This window comes from Piliocolobus tephrosceles, chromosome 10 (genome assembly GCF_002776525.5).
Source record: "Piliocolobus tephrosceles isolate RC106 chromosome 10, ASM277652v3, whole genome shotgun sequence".
NCBI classification, from domain to species: domain Eukaryota; kingdom Metazoa; phylum Chordata; class Mammalia; order Primates; family Cercopithecidae; genus Piliocolobus; species Piliocolobus tephrosceles.
The window spans coordinates 11,515,020-11,527,701 of NC_045443.1; positions in this window are offsets into that span (position 1 = coordinate 11,515,020).

A 12,682-nucleotide genomic window follows, 5' to 3' on the forward strand; every position below is an offset into this window, starting at 1 on the left:
GGGGAGGGGAGGGAAAAACATTTTGAGAGGCCGAGGCAGGTGGATCACTTGAGATTGGGAGTTTGAGACCAGCCTGGCCAACATGGTGAAACCCTGTCTCTACCTAAAATACAAAAATTAGCCAGGCATGGTGGCGCATGCCTGTAATCCCAGCTATTTGGGAGGTTGAAGCAGGAAAATCACTTGAACCCGGGAGACGGAGGTTGCAGTGAGCCAAGATGGCTTCGACTGCCCTCCTTTCTTGACAGAGCGAGACAAGAAAGAAAGGAAGAAAGAAAGAGAGAGAGAAAGAGAGGAAGGGAAGGAACAACCAATTATCAAATTATTTCCAAGTCTTCTTCTTGGTCCTCAAAATTCTGTCCCATTTCTCCTTCTTTCCATAAGAAATTCCCTGATATTTCTAGTAGCAATCTGGGTACATTCTCTCCTGGGCTCCTCCCAGTTCTTCTGCTCCCATCCCTTCTCCATCATCCACAACTATATTTGATATTGACTAATTCATAGATTACTAACACCACTTCTACTATGAGTTCATTTGCATCACATGACAAACAGTGAATGCATACCTATTACATTTCAACCTGCTGGTCACTCCAGATGTTTTGTTGTACGTGACTTCTGTGGTTAGCTTTTTACCTCCTGGCCTAGTTATAGAGTCGGGCCTATGTATGATATTCATTTTCTTCTTCAGAGAATAGTACGAGCCTTACCAGTGGTCTTCCTCACCTTCCCCACTGCCCGGGGCCTCCCAAAGTCTGATAGGATGGAGGACAAGAATGGGCACAAGGAATGATAATCATTTTCCAATTCTGCTCCTCAGCTCTCTTGCATCCTGCTAGCTGGGATCTTATCCAGTGAGATCAATCTCTTTTTCTCTATCTCCATTTGTATTCTTATAGTGGAAGATCAATAAAATACTCACTGCATAAATAAATCAATAAATGAAAAGACAGAAGAAATAAATATTATTAAGTCAACTTTTTAAGATATTCTCTGTTCTCCACATAGACACAGTGGGGAAACAACATACACTGGGGCCTGTCAGGTGGAGGTGGGGAGAGGGAGAGAGAACATCAGGAAAAATAGCTAATGCATGCTGAGCTTAATACCTAGGTGATGGGTTGATAGATGCAGCAAACCACCATGGCACAAGTTTACCTATGCAACAAACCTGCACACCCTGCACGTGTACCCCAGAACTTAAAATAAATTTTTTTAAAAAGAGAGACAGATTAACATGAAAAAAAAGATATTCTCTGTTCTCAATTCAGTGGGCCACCTTATGACACCAGTTCTGTGTGATCCAGCAATGGATGTTCCCAAAATGAGAACATTATGTGTTACACAAGCCCAAAGATCCAAGAAGCCAGAAAAGGGAGCCCAGGAAATTCAAGAATAGATTCTACTTTTCCATGCAAGAAGATAAAGATAGATGATAAGGATGGGGATAAAGAGAAGCCTACAATAGAACAGAATTCGAAATCACAACTCAAGCAGCATTTTAGATTAAACCAGAGGGAATTTAGCACTACTACATTTTAAATTATTAATCAGGTAGGAAAACTTAACGGGAAATGTAATGGCATGCTACACCTGGCAACACTGGCTGGTAACCAAACATCCTGGAGGTATGTTTATGGAGGTTGCTGTGTCTTGAACAAAACTGAGAGCGTCTTGCCCTTTAACCAGAGAAGGCTTCCTACATGCAATTTGCATAGAAATCAAACGGGAAAACTTGTCCCACTGGCTTCTTAACCGTGAAATACCAGGACAATGCCAATAATGTCTCGCATTTGTACAGAATTTGACAAGTTTTGTAATCATTTCCAAGCATTATCTTATCTGAGCCTCCCAACATCCCTTGAGGTAGGTGGGAACTCAGTTTTGTTGAATATCTTTAGGACTTTAGGCTGATATGTTTTTAAGGAACAGATATTGGCTTCATTGTATCAGTTGATGGCATTTTCATGCCCCAAAAAACAAAAACAAAGACCAAGAAAAACAGGGAGTTCAAAAGGAAAGTTTCTGGAGTCCTGATAAACGCAGATTTCCAGCACACCTGACCTTACTTTTCATTATTACCACCTGAAACCAACACACCCTAAAATTGTCATGGTGGGGTCCCTATCTGTAAAACCCCAGGCTTATAGAAGTTAAAAACTCTTAAGATTAATAAACTTAAGATCATTAGAATAGAACTAAATGTAGAGGTCAGCCCAATGCCTTCATTTTAATGAGAAGAAAAATGAAGTTCAGAAAGGTTAGGTAAAATTGTCTGAGTTCCAATCCTAACAAGACCTCTAGGCAAATTTCTTAACACCTCTATGCCTCATTTTCTCCATATGTGATATGAGCATAAAACCAACCTGAAGGGGCTGTGGTAAACATTAGGAACATCCCTGAAGTTAGTAAATACTGAGTGTTTAGCAAGTACTCAATAAATTGCTGATACTATTAATATCATCATCATCATCTACCAAGGACACATAGAAGAGTTGGAACTAAAATCTGACTCTAAACCCAGTCTTCTTTCCACCACAGAACATTATAAATTTCTGTGGGAGGAGCTCTTCTGCTGTCTTTGAGGTGTCGAAGACATTAAAAGTAAATTCTTCCATCTCCACATTAAATACATAGCGGGAACTGGATTTAGAGCAACCCTAAAGCATGTGATATCAAGATATCATCACCACAGCCCTAAATAAAGGCACAATCAGTTGATCTGAAATCTTTCTTTATTAGTCAAAGAACTTTAGACAATGAGCTCACAGTGGAAAAAACTGTAATTACAGTAATAGGGTCAAAGAATATATAATTCTCCCTCTTCATTTCAGTAGCTACTATACCAATGACCTTTATGTGAAAATGAGGCAGGAAGGAGTAGAAAAAAACTCAGAAAATTGGGTATCTAAGAGTTATGGCAGACATGGAAAAATAAACTCCCAGGTAAAGTATAGAATTGGCTGATGCCATCTTAAAGCCAGAAACCTCTGGAATAAGCTGTTTCACTTGAAGAGGGCCAAAACGGCTAGACCCATCACTAAAGAAAGCATCATCAGAGGAGAAGCCAGTCATGACATTCCAAAAATACTTTGCTACAACAGCATGTACTATAGAGTCATAGAATATTAGGCTATAAACACCTAAATAAGAAGCTCAGCCTAACTCCTCTGTGTCTCTCCAGAAGCTAGCCATAGGTCTGGAACATAGCACATTTTCAAAGCTTGATTAAAAAAAAAAAAAAAAAAAAACCAGGAGACCCCAGGTGGGGTAGAACACTCATTAGATGAGTAATAGTAAACCAAAAAGTGTCTGAGACAAGTCTCAATCAAGTTAGAAAGTTTATTTGCCAAGGTTAAGGATGCACCTGTGACACTGCCTCCGGAGGTCCTGAATACGTGTGCCCAGCGTGACTGGGGTACAGCTTGCTTTTACACATTTTAGGGAGACAAAATAAATACATCAATCAATACATGTAAGATTTACACTGGTTCCATCTGGAAGGGTGGGACAACTCAAAGGTGGGGGTGCTTTCAGGTCATAGGTAGATTTAAAATATTATGATTGGCAATTGGTTGAAAGAGTTATTTTCAGTGAAAAGAAATGTCTGGGTTACAAAAAGGGGTTATGCAAAGGATTATAAATCATGCTGCTATAAAGACATATGCACACGTATGCTTATTGTGGCACTATTTACAATAGCAAAGACTTGGAATCAACCCAAATGTCCATCAGTGACAGATTGGATTAAGAAAATGTGGCACATATACACCATGGAATACTATGCAGCCATAAAAAAGGATGAGTTCATGTCCTTTGTAGGGACATGGGTGCAGCTGGAAACCATCATTCTCAGCAAACTTTCACAAGGACAGAAAACCAAACACCGCATGTTCTCACTCATAGGTGGGAATTGAACAATGAAATCACTTGGACATGAGAAGGGGAACATCACACACCAGGGCCTATTATGGGGAGGGGGGAAAGGGGAGGGATGGCATTGGGAGTTATAACTGATGTAAACGACGAGTTGATGGGTGCTGACAAGTTGATGGGTGCAGCACACCAACATGGCACAAGTATACATATGTAACAAACCTGCACATTGTGCACATGTACCCTAGAACTTAAAGTATAATTTTAAAAAAAAGGGGGGGTTATGGAGACCTAGGTTTTGTCATGCAGATGAAGCCCCAAGTAGGATGCTTTAGAGAGAATAGACTGTATATATTTCTTATCAGACTTAAGGTCTTTGTTGATGTCAATCAGGGGTATAATGAAGCATGTCCAAGCCCCACTTCCCTTCATGGCCTGAACCAGTCTTTCAGATTAAATTTAGAGTGTTACGGCCAAGGAAGAAGTCCATTCAGATGGTGACGAGGAGGCTTTGAATTTTATCTTTGTTTTACATAATGATGTGATCATAAGTCCCCATGTGTCCACTGAGGCACTGGGATCCCACGTGATTAGACAACCCAGAGAATGACAACAGATTCTGGATCTGCTGACCATATCCTCCTTTAATACACCCCACTCACCCTACCTGCCACGTGAGGTACCTTGAGTTATATAGTGCTGCCACAGTGGCCCTTTCTCAGATCCAAAGACCACAAGAAAGGGCAGAATAAAGAGCACATTTTCCAGTTGTTCCCTGATCAGGAAGAGCCCTGAACTGGAGCAGAGCCCAAGGGAACAATAATGACACTGTAATCTCACAAAAAGATGGTAGAGAGAGTCTGAAAAGAAAAACTATACTGAAAATAGAGAGAAAACCCCAGACCCCTAAAATGGTCATCAAAAGAGAAATTGCCAAACTTCTTCTGGTTCCATTCTCCACTTCCTGTCCATTGAATTTCCAAATAGGCTGCTAGATGTCATATTCCCAGTTCTAATCAGAATTGCCTTTCCAATCGCAGTCCTCACTAGGTTGAACCTGAGATATTCTCCTGACTGCTTTTTCTCTTTGGCTTTTCCAGGGGATTCTTTTCTGGATTGTTCACCAAATAATTCCGTCAAATCACCAATGAATTTCCGACTGGAATCCTGTTCCAAAATTTCCCTGAACTATCTGCTGGTGTCCCCCAGTCTGTGGACAATGCTGAAGACATTTAAAAAGGCATAAAGCAAATGTAAGAAAGACACTGAGCATTTAAGCAGTCAGGTCAACATCTGTGGTAAGTCTCTCCTATCTATCTCATCCTGAGACAGGAAACGGCACACCTACAACTTTCAGTCACCACCGCAGTGGTGTAAATGCTCTGTAACTGCTGTCTAATATCATAGCCACCAGTCACATGTGGTTATTGAGCATTTGAATTTTTAATTTTATTTAGTTTTAAGGGTTTTTTTGTTTTGTTTTGTTTTTGTTTTTTTGAGATAGTGTGATATGGTTTGGCTCTCTGTCCCCACCCAAATTTCATGTTGAATTGTAATCCTCATGTGTTGAAAGAGGGGCCTGGTGGGAGGTGATTGAATCATGGGGACGAACTTCCCCCTTGCTGTTCTCATGATGAAGTTCTCACGAGATTTGATTGATTCAAAGTGAGTAGCACTTCCCCCTTTGCTCTCTCTCTCTCCTGTCGCCGTATGAAGATGTGCTTGCTTCCCCTTCACCTTCTGCCATGATTGTAAGTTGTCTGAGCCCTCCTCCCCCAGCCATGCCTCCTGTACATCCTTTAGGGGTTTAGTCAATTAAACCTCTTTTCTTTATGAGTTACCCAGTCTCAGGTAGTTCCTTACAGCAGTGCAAGAATGGACTAATGCACAGGGTCTCACTATGTTGCCCAGGCTTCTACATTATGGAATAGATCCCTCTTTCCTGCTTCCTGTTCAGTCTAATTTCCCTTGTCAGGAATGAGAGTTTCCTCAGAAAAAAAGAAAAATATATAGAAATAACTGAGACATTTGGGATTTTGCTAGCACAAACTCAATCTGAATCACTCTCCTAAAACCGTTATTGTGGTCCTGTTTTATCCACAGACCAAACTGATTGCCGTTATCCTAATTTATCCTTATTATTATTGATATTTAAAAAGAACACTGTAGGAATAATCATTCTTAGTACTGGTATAGAACATTGTCATGGTACAGAATTTTGTTCTGTTTCCAGAGGTTTTCACATTTCCTTCTCATTTAGAAGAATTATCATTCATTTAAAAAGTATGTATTAAGGAGCTGGGTGCAGTGGTTCAATGCCTGTGATCCCAGCATTTGGGAAGGCAAAAGGACGATCACTTGAGGCTGGGAATTTGAGACCAGTCCAGGCAACAGAGTGGGATCCCATCTCTACAAAAAATTCAAAAATTAGCCAGGCTTAGTGGTGTGTGCCTGTAGCCCCAGCTATTCAGGAGGCTCAGGTGGGAGGATGACTTGAGCACAGGAGTTTGAGGCTACAGTGAGCCACGATTGGGCCACTGCACTCCAGTTTGGGTAACAGAGCAAGACTGTGTCTCCTTACAAACAACAAAAAAAGCAAAAACAACAAACAATTAAGGGTAGCAGTCAAGTGAGGTATCCAAGCAAGCTAAAGAAGACTAAACAAGAATGTATACATGAGCCCATTTTCTGTTTATCTATCTTTGATTTAAGAGTCTTTGATTGTAGGTGTGTGGTCTTATTTCTGGGCTCTCTATTCTATTCTAGTGGTTTATGTGTCTATTTTTGTATCAGTTTTGGTTACTGTAGCCCTGTAGCATAGTTTGAAGTTGGGTAGTGTGATGCCTCCAGCTTTGTTCTTTTTGCTTAGGATTGCTTTGGCTATTCAGGCCCGCTATTCAAGCCCTTCTTTGGTTCAATATGAATTTTAAGTTTTTTTCTAGTTCTGCTGCCTATAAAAAACATATCTTGGAGGACAATTGACATCTAAATAGTGTTTAGTTTTTCAGCCGTAAACATAGTATATCTCTCCATTTATTTAGCTCTTTAAATTTTATCTCATCTATATTTTGTAATCTTGTCAGATTTGTTCCCAAGTATTTCAGATTTCTGAAGTCACTGTAAATAGTATTATATTTTAAATTTTAATCTCCAATACTTTGTTGTTGGTGCATAGAAATACAATTGAGTATTTAGACTGATCTTCTATCTGCAGCATTGCCAAACTCATTTATTAGTTCTAATCACTGTATTATATATTCCATAGGATTTTCTACATAGATAATTTGCAAGTAAAGACCATTTACTTTTTCCTTTCAAAAAAAAAAAAAAAGAATGTCAATGGTAGTTTAAAAGGACCAGCATTAAATCTATAAATTGCTCTGGACAGTATAACTACTTTAACAATATTGATTCTTCCTATCCACAAGCATGGAATGTTTTTCCATTTGTGCCCTCTTGGATTTCCTTGAGCAGTGTTTTGTAGTTCTCCTTGTAGAGATCTTTCACTTCCCTGGTTAACTGTATTCCTAAGTGTTTTATTATTTTTGTGGCAATTGTGAATGGGATTGCATTCCTCATTTGGCTCTTGGTTTGACTGCTGTTGGTGTATAAGAATGCTAATGATTTTTGCACATTGATTTTATATTCTGAGACTGCAGAAGTTGTTCACTGCTTAAAAAGCTTTTGGGCTGAGACTATGGAGTTTTGTAGATATAGTATCATGTTATCTGCGAACAGGAATTGTTTGATTTCCTCTCTTCCTATTTTAATATGCTTTATTTCTTTCTCTTGCCTGATTGCCCTGGCCAGGACTTCCAATATTACATTGAGTAGGAGTAATGAGAGAGGGCATCCTTGTCTTGTCTTGTGCTGGTTTTCAAGGGGAACACTTCCAGTTTTTGCCCATTTAGTGTGATGTTGGCTGTGGTTTGTCATAGATGGCTCTTATTATTTTGAGTTATGTTCCTTCACTATCTGATCTTCAACAAACCTGACAAAAACAAGCAATGGGAAAAAGATTCTCTATTCAATAAAAGATGCTGGGGTAACTGGTTAGCCATATGCAGAAGATTAAAACTGAACCTCTTCCATACACCATATACAATAATGAACTCAAGATGGATTAAATACTTAAATGTAAAACCCAAAACTATAAAAACCCTGGAATACAATCTAGGCTATACCATCCTGGACATAGAAACAAGCAAAGATTTCATGACGAAGACCCCAAAAGCAATTGCAACAAAAGCAAAAATTGACAAAAGGGATTTAACTTAACTAAAGAGCTTCTGCACAGCAAAGGAAACTATCAACAGGGTCAACAGACAACCTACACAATGGAAGAAAATTTTTGCAAACTATGCATCTGACAAAAGTCTAATATCCAGCTTCTATAAGGAACTTAAGCAAATCACCCATTAAAAAGTGGGCAAAGGACATGAACACTTTTCAAAAGAAAGCATACATGTCACCAACAATCATATGAAAAAAAGCTCAACATCACTAATCATTAGAGAAATGCAAATCAAAACGACAATGAGATAACATCTCACACTAGACAGAATGGCTATCATGAAAAGGAAAAAAATAACAGATGTTGGCGAGATTGTGGATAAAAGGAATGCTTATACTCTGTTCGTAGGAGCGTAAATTAGTTCAACCATTGTAGAAGACAGTGTGGCAATTCCTCAAAGACCTAAAAACAAAAATACCATTCAACCTAGCAACTCCATTGCTGGGTATATTCCCAAAGAAATATAAATTTTGCTATTATAAAGACACATGCACTTATATGTTCTTTGCAGCACTATTCACTATAGTAGACATGGAATCAACCTAAATGCTCATCAGTAGTAGACTAGATAAAGAAAATGTGGTACATATACACCATGGAATACTATGAGTCATTAAAAAGAACAAGATCATGTCCTTTGCAGGAACATGGACAGAGCTGGAGGCCATTATCCTCAGTGAACTAATGCAGGAATAGAAAACCAAATACCATATGTCCTCACGTACCAGTGGGAGCTAAATGGAGAGAACACATGGACACATAGAGGGGAGCAACACACACTTGGGCCTATCAGAGGGTGAAGGTGGGAGGAGGGAGATCAGGAAAAAGAACTAATGGGTACTAGGCTTAATACCTGGGTGATGAAACAATCTATACAACAAACCCCCCTGACACAAGTTTACCTATAAAACAAACCTGCACATGTACCCCGAACTCAAAATAAAAGTTAAATTTTAAAAAAAAGTCCTGGGAAATGTGCACAACAACTTTATCTCTGTCTATCATAGCAGGTTCCACCTCTCAGGTCTCCACTTATCCAAGGGATCAGCAAAGCAGTCAGGTACTTGCCAACAATTCGAGTACATTCAGGACTTGGACTCCATTCTAGATTTTGCCACTGACTTTATGCTAGTTTTCTTCAGGAGAAGGAAGCAAAATAACACTTTTCTTTTAAAGAATTGTTATGCTAATTTCCATGGGGGAACAGATGCAATTACTTACTATTCTTCATGGTCGCAAGCTTCTTGAGTTTTCTGTGGCTTGGAAGGCAAACAAATCCTCACAGCCTCCCCTACTGTGATCCCACTGCAAAGGTGAGACAACTTCCATGGCAAACTTAATGGTAATATTTTCTAATTGAGTTATCCCTACTCTTCTTCCAAGACGTTTTCTCCCCAACATAATCCTCACAGTCTTTATTTAATCAGAGTCTGTGTGTAATACATTACAGATGCTCAGAGAAACATTTCATATAAGAATGAAATAATTAGTAGTGTGGGAAACAGATCAAAAAGCTCAGCCAGACCCAGGTGAGGTGGGACTCATGAAGACTTCCTTGACAATCAGGTGAATGAGAAAGCTAGCAGCCAGGAAACCAGGCTGTCCCTCTGACGCGAACATCTTGGAAGTGCCAAACAAGCATTACTGAGATGCTGAAGAGGAATAGTTAGCTGGCCAGGGCAGAGGGAACAGCAAAAAGCAGAGTTTACAGGACCTGGAGAGCAACTGAGTTACCTGACTTACATTGGTTGGTGCTAGACTCCCTTGGAGCAGGCATAAGAGGCTACCAGTTGCCTTCCTCATGGTGGGCAGTCTTCTGGGAAATGCACTGAGAAACAAAGCAGTGAAGTACCTGGAGGGCAGCCGTGCTAAGGTAAGGCAAAAACCAAGCCCTGGTCCTTCTCTCACTTTCAAATCTTCTTAAGGGAGGAAGAGATTTGATAGATTATCCACTAAATTTCATTGGGACAGTCACTATGTCCCAGATTTCATTGGGACAGACAGCTGGATGGGTGGAAGTCATTTTACATAAGGCCAAATAAAAGATTTTTGAAACAAGTTAAAGATAAAGAAAAGCAAAAGGAGGAAGATGATAAATGAGAAGTAACTTGGAATCACGTTAAATACAGCCATCACAGTAATAAAAAAAAAAAAAATTGTATTGAGCTCTTGCTGGGATTGAACAGATGACCAGTTTAATAATTCAATGGGCCTGGAACAATGACCCAAACCTATAATCCTGGCACTTTGGGAGGCTGAGGCTGGAGGATCACTTGAGTTCAAGAGTTCAAGACCAACCTGGACAACATGTCTCTATAAATAATTTAAAAAGTAGCCGGGCATGGTGGTGCATGCCTGTGGTCCCAGCTACTCGGAAGCCTGAGGCAGGAGGATCACCTGAGCCCAGGAGGTCCAGGAAGCAGTGAGCTGTGACTGTGCCACTGCACTCCAGCCTGGGTGACAGAGCGATACTCTGTCAAAAATAAAAGTAAAAATTAATGAAAGGATTTGCAAAAAACAAACAAAAAAACAAGTAGAAAATATCAGAGACAATTCAAGATCATTATGACCATGACCTTGTTGTAAATAATACTCTAGGAACACATTGGTGCTGGCAAAACCCAGTTTGCTGTTCAGGTTATGTTTTGGCTTTAAAATGTGTTGTCCTGACTTGAGGAACCAGGCGATAGAGAGGGTAAAGATGATAGGAAAATGAAAACACTGCTAAATAAAGTCATTAGAAGGCAAAGAAGAAGGTAAAGGGAAAAATTCATGGTAAATTAGGTTGGAAGATAAGAGGATGAAGCAAAGTAGCTTTCTCACGTATTTCAGTAATAATTGTTTTGAGTGAGCATAACTTGCCTTTAAAGGGGGTAAATATTTTTAAGAAAATATAGATGTTGCCCTCCTTGTTACGTGTTCTGACATGTATATTAACTCATGTAACAAATATGTATGGTATCAGGCATTCTTCTAAGCACTAGTAGGAAATAAAATAGGTGAAGTCCCTGCTATTATAGTGAAGGAAGAGAGACATAAAAAATAAACAAATATAATAAATTATATAGGATTAGTAGTATGGGGCCAGGCGCGGTGGCTCATGCCTATAATCTCAGCACTTTGGGAAGACAAGGTGGGAGGATTGCTTGAGCCCAGGAGTTCGAGACCAGCCTGGGGAACAGAGTGAGTTCTTTTTTTTTCCAAAAAAAAAAAAAAAAATTGATAGGGTCAGTAGGATGGAAAAACCATCAAGGAAGAGTTATTGATAGTGCTGATGTGGTAGGTCCAGGGGAATCTAGGGGCCATGCTATTTTATATGAAGGCTCCAAGAAGGTCTCCCTGAGAAAGATTTTCAACAAAGTAAGGGAGAAAGACAGATGCTACTGGAGAAAGAATGTTCCAGGCAGCAGGAACAGCAGTGCAAAGGCCCTGAGGTGGCATGGAAATGGCTTTGGTTCATTTTCTTCATTTACTGCTGCCTGGTCTTCTCTCAATATAGGAGGACTAAAATTAAGAGCCACCAGAGAGAAAGTTTCATGAGGCAAATATGAATTTACCAGACTCAATTTGTTCAACAAATATCTTTTGGGTACCTGTGAGATAAACCAAGCACTGTTCTAGGTGCTAGGGCACAAACTTTCCAAAACAAAGTTTCTGGCCCTAATGAAGCATCCCATTGTAGAGGGAGGGACTGACAAGTAGACCAAAGCAGTAAAGAATACATAGCACAGCACAGGCGCTAAAAAGAGAAGAAAAGAAATGAAGAGGCACAGGGACTGAGTGTGTTGGTGGGGGATGAGCCCCAGAACCCAGGTGGATCCTGAAAGGCACACAGGTGTGTCAAAAAGGAAAACACAGCCGATTTTCCAATCCTGGAACCACAGGGAAGGATTAGACACAAACAATCCTTGTGGATGAAGCAAGTAGTTAAACATTAACACAAAGGACTAAGACCCAAAACAATACAGACAACAACAGGAAGCAAATATTAAGGCAGTTGCTGATTAACTTATTCAGTAAGCATTTTTCAGTAAGTATTTTTAGGTAAGCTTGCAGAATGCAAAGTGAAGCTAGAAGATAAAGTTAAATGAGCTCACAAAGGGTGGGAGAATAACAAGTCAGAGAGGGTGGCGAAAGAACCTTACAAAGGAAGTAACAGAAAGCAGAAACAAACATGTGAGGAAATAAGGAAGAATCTAAGGAAGCCACGTTCGAGAAGGACTATAAAAGACTCAGAGCAAAAGCAACAATGCGAAATGTACCCATGGATATCATTATTTAAAAAGAACCCAGACTGGGTGCGGTGGCTCATGCCTGTAATTCCAGCACTTTAAGAGACCAAGGTGGGCAGATCACTTGAGCCCAGGAGTCCAAGACCAGACCGCTCAACATGACAAAACCTGTCTCCACAAAAAAATACAAAAATTAGCCGGGCATGGGTGGCACGTGCCTGTAGTTTCAGCTAGTAGCTGAAGGGAGGCTGAGGTGGGAGGATCTATTGAGCCAGTGAGG